Source organism: Phyllostomus discolor, chromosome 1, assembly GCF_004126475.2.
Source record: "Phyllostomus discolor isolate MPI-MPIP mPhyDis1 chromosome 1, mPhyDis1.pri.v3, whole genome shotgun sequence".
Taxonomy (NCBI): Eukaryota; Metazoa; Chordata; class Mammalia; order Chiroptera; family Phyllostomidae; genus Phyllostomus; species Phyllostomus discolor.
This window is the reverse complement of record NC_040903.2, coordinates 183423534-183428446: the sequence shown is the minus strand read 5'-3', so window position 1 is coordinate 183428446 and position 4913 is coordinate 183423534. Positions and strand designations below refer to the sequence as shown.

At 42.8% G+C, this 4913-nt stretch overlaps 1 pseudogene; it reads right to left on the bottom strand.

Annotated features, from left to right (window-relative positions):
* Window positions 1–1787: 1787 nt before the first annotated feature.
* LOC114492899 lies at window positions 1788–2323 on the bottom strand (annotated as a pseudogene).
* Between the last annotated feature and the right edge of the window lie 2590 nt (window positions 2324–4913).

Here is a 4913-nt window from a genome sequence, read left to right as displayed (position 1 = left end):
AAGTGGGCCGGGCCCCCACCTTCCTGTGTCATGTGCACGGAGGTACGGCCGGGGTCTGCAAACCCACTAGCCTCTGCCTGCTTAGACTGATTCAAATGGGAACACCAGCAACAGTGTAAACCCAAGCCTAGTCTCTATCTTTATTGGTGAAGAAACCGGCGACCCAGAGCTTGGAGGCACAGATGGTATTGTGATCGCAGTAAACTGAAAGCTGGTCGTTCCAATGGCATCGAATGCCTCCCCTGGGCATTCGACTATACTACAAGCTGATGCATTTTTCCTTTTAGGGCCTTAACTCCCTTTTCACACACACTTTATATTCTTGGCAACTAGGCCTGTCAAAATTCTCTGCCCACCCTTACTTTATACTTTTTTTTGTAAATCCCAACACCAATGATGCCCTTTCTCTTATCTCAGTTCCCAAATCCTAGCCATCCTTTTAGACTCACCTCAAATGCTGTCTTTCATGCAGATTTTCCCACACCTGTCTGTCCAAGCCCCTCAGCTGAAAGCAATCTCTTCTACTCAGGAACTTTTTCATAGCACTTCATCTGTATTTCTCTTATGATAAATAATTTTCATGCTACTGTGGACAATAACAGTTGTGGTGGCCTTTGAAGAAAGACCATACTGGAAAAAGTGCCCCAAAATGGGAGGAAAAGCAGAATAGACAGTAAAAAACAATACTTAGAGCCCTGGATACTTCTGTATTGATACACAGAATGAGAGTAAAAAGTAAACTTGGAGTGTTAACCAAAGTTGTAAAGACAGGGGTGCGCAAAAGTAGGTTTACAGTTGTGAGTGCACGAAATACAGTTGACTTGTATTATTGTTCATTATTAATTATTATATTATTTATTTGTATTATAACTGTAAACCTAATTGCATAGGTATCACCTGCACAGTATGATAGGATTACAAATAGAATGTGGCAAATAAAACATGTTTGGTTAGAAAGAAAACTAATTCCATAGAAGCAGAGAGAAGGTTTAAGAAGATACACGGTACATACCAGCATGGAGTGACACGATCAGAGCCTCCTTACGAAGATTACTGTGGGGGCAGCTGAAGCTTGGATTAAAGCAGAGAGAGACTTAAGGCAGAAAGACCAGTTGGCAGGCATTTAAATAGTCCAAGTCAGATATAATAAATGCCGATTTAGGACTTCAAGGTGTCATGTCTAGGTGCCTGGCAGTATGATGATGTCTTTAAGAAGAGTACAGAAAGGATTTGGGGTCAGTTGCAGGATGAGAATAGTTTGGGATCTAAAAGCTCTTGGGGTGTAGAAAAAGTGAGAGCCTCCCAATCAAGGAATAAACATTAAGTGCAACTGTAGATAAAATTAATAGAAATACAAAGTTCCGATGATAACTGTAGAACTGCAGTGAGGTCTGGATTCATACTTTATTGAGGATTTTGGTAAATATGGTGAGTTACAAATTCTCTTGTTTGAAGAACACTGGAAGAAACTTGGAATATTTAAATCTGAGGTGGTAAATAGAAAGGATATAAGCACCAACTTTAAAAATGTGAGACAGAAAAAGTAAAGAAGGAATTAACTATATTTGGAAGAAAGTTGGTGGGGTACTGGCAGGGGGAGCTACAAGGTGGACGTTTTGGGCTTATCCTAAGACATGGTTTAGTAACAACGACAGGTGCCAGGCAGTGGGGGAATCTGACCTGCAGGGCAGTGAGCTCCTATCTGTGAGCTAGTCAACCAGAAACAGGGTGAAGCTTTAGTCATACGTTTTTGTTTTTGTTTTTGTTTTTGTTTTTGTCAGAAAACAGCCAGGTATTTTCATATTTTATTAGCTACAGTCTAGATCCTAGAGCTGCCTGGTTTCCCTCCCTCCCCCCAATCATGGGGTCAGGCTTTTCCAGGAGCCCCTGCCGATGCCGCCTGGGCCCGCTGGAACTCCTGCTGCAGCTGAGCAAGGGTCTCCCTCTGTTGCTCTGACTGCTGCTCAAGGTCCGGAGCTGGGATTCGTAACTCTGAATTTCAGCTGTGATATAGTCCAGTCTCTTCCCCACTGTGGCCCGAGCCTCCCCCAGGTCCTGTTTGACCAGCACAGGACCCAGAAGTTTAAAGACAGCGTTGGATCCACCCAGCAGGGGTGGATCCTCCCTGACGATCCACCTTGACGATATTATTTCCTGTTAGTTGTGCTTCAAGCTTCTGCCGCCCTGACATAGATTTACTCAAGTCCTTCTGTAGCTGCTGATATTTCTCCACTTCTCCCTGTAGCTTCTTCTGGGTCAGCTCGGCCATGGTGGAGATGACAGTCATTTTTGGGGCCTGGTTACGGACTTCGGTCATACTTTTTATAGGAAGAATTTCTACAGTCTACAGAAAGGAATTTGAAGTACAGGATGTTTAGGATATCTTGCTACTCTAAAATTTTTAGGTCCTATTCTCCAGGGGACCTTTCCTGATTTTGTCCTGCCTGGTGTGAGTGAGGCCCCTTCTCTGTGCTCACCAAGCACCCTAGGACTGCCACCCCTGTCCTACCGGTGCCACATGTCATGCTATTAGCCTCTGTCTTCCTCATCAGGCTGCCATCTCTTTGAGGGTAGGGACTGTCTTTTATCTATACATGTCCATTGTCTAGTGCAATGTTTGACACAGAGTATTAGCACTCAGCAGGTGATTGTTGAATACTGAGAAAATAAATGAATGAAGGTGATATAGGTTCAGCTGCTATAAAATGTGGGCGAGGGGAGCTAAAGCTGGGGTGTTTCAGTTTGCAAAATTACCTTCAGCGGGAAGATCACGTTCTCATAAATCATATGCTTTCTTTCTTTTTTTCTTCCCTAGTTGCAGATTCAGTTATCAGAAATATGAGGGGGTTTGATCATAATGGAATGAAATCATCTTATCTGAAAAGTCAGAGCGTGCTTTCAGGGTAGCAGAAAATCAAGGGACTTCAAAGTTGCATTTGATTTTTATTTAATTAATGAAAACTTAAAAGCACAAAACATCAGGGGCTATTTAAAGTTTAACAGCTAGAAACATAGCAAGGTACCTATGGAAAAGACGAGCACAGAGTCCACTTACTTTGTGAGCAGTTGAGAGCCATGTGATCACACTCACATTCTTGGCATCATCCGACATCGCAGGTGGTTCTCCCCAAAGATCCAATTTCTCACCTGTCCTTTGATATTATTTGCACATTGATTACAATGCCCATAGTTGTCAGTCAGTGTTAAGGTACAATGTTGCTGCAATCGATATGGGGCTGAAATATACGGTTCCTTAAGTGGGGAATGGCCCAGACATAGCTAGTGCCCGGAGTACATGGAGATGCTCGTTTCTGCTAGTTGGCCCTCAAAAACATGATGTAGGACAGCTGCTGATCACAGTCCCGGAACATGTCCTACATGCAGCCATCAACCAGATGTGGCATTTAAGGCTACATTCTCTCATTATATTTCTGCTGCAGCCAATGAGAAATTGCATGTGTTTACAGAGGAAAGACAGGCGAAAGTCTTCTGTGCAGGGAGGGAAGGCCACACATTGCTTTCCGGCACATTTTGGGTGGCAGAGCTGTCTGTTGTCCCCTGACCTCCAAGCAGCCTTGGACAATTCTTGGTACCAAGCACATACTGAGGTCAGTGTGGTGCATGTTAATGAATGTTGTCTTAAAGATTACAGGGCTGTGAAGAGAAATATTATATCATAAGTGGATAGTTGCCTCTGTAATGGGAGTGGCTATCAAGGAAGTAAATGAGGCACCTACTGCAAACGTAAAGGCTTCCTATCTTAACAACATACGAACTGTAACCATGACTGAGAGTGAAGATACATGGATCCCAACAATAATATTAACACTCCTTCACCAGCCTGAGTGGAAATATATTCAGCTGTCATTTGATTAACTTTCATTAATAATAAAAGAAAAATCTGACAGTGACCAGAGGGGAGGTGGGAGAGGGAATAATGGGGGGAAAGGGGGAAGGATTGTCAAGGGATATGTGTAAAGGACCCACGGACAAAGCCAAAGGGGGGTAGGATAGAGGGTGGGAGGTCGGGATAGCTGGGGTAGGGGGGAGCAGTGGGGGGGAAATGGACACAATTGTACTTGAACAACAAAAAAAATTTAAAGAAATGAATAAAAATTCACAAACAAACAAACAAAAGAAAGAAAAAGAAAAATCTTACATGTCTAAATCCCCTCCTATATTTGCATGGTCAGTGTTGACACTATGGATGGACCAGTCTGCTCATTCATATAATTCACCTTAAATTTCCCTGTCAAAGGAAACTGAAGAAAAGATTTCCATGAAACAGGACTATATGTGTGTGCCTGTGCTTGTGTGTATGGATCATGTTTGTGCGCATGCATGTATGTGCTTATGTTTGAAGGATGCTGTTAACTATCAATATATGAGACATGGCCTTAAAAGCTCAAGTTTCAATGTGCTGAAGGTCACACAAACCGAAGGGTGTGAACACTGCAGGAGAAACTAAAGCCTTTAGCACACCTGTGCTTCGTAGTTTCCATCTGAATATCCAAAACAAGCGCACATGTTGAATGTACTTACAGATCTTTTTCTACTCCTGTCTTTATTCCCTTCTCTCCCCCCCTCACACCTATTCACTCCAAATCAAAGTCACATACCAATGGTGAAAGGAGGAACGCAGGCTCATTTTTTTTTTCTCCACGCATGTTGTCTTATATTTCAGGGAGTTCTAGAAAGCAGGACCATTTCACATTTGCCATCAGGGATGGGCATTTCAGTGAACTGATGATGGTGAATTCTAAGAAGAGATTTAATTCAAAAGGCCAAGGGATTTAAGCACAATAGGCTTCTTTCTCTGACAAAATCCCTAAGATAGTCACTGACATCCAAACTGACCTCTAATTAATTTAGTTCATTGAAAATTTGGCCTGAGAGGCTGCCAGAGAGGGAAC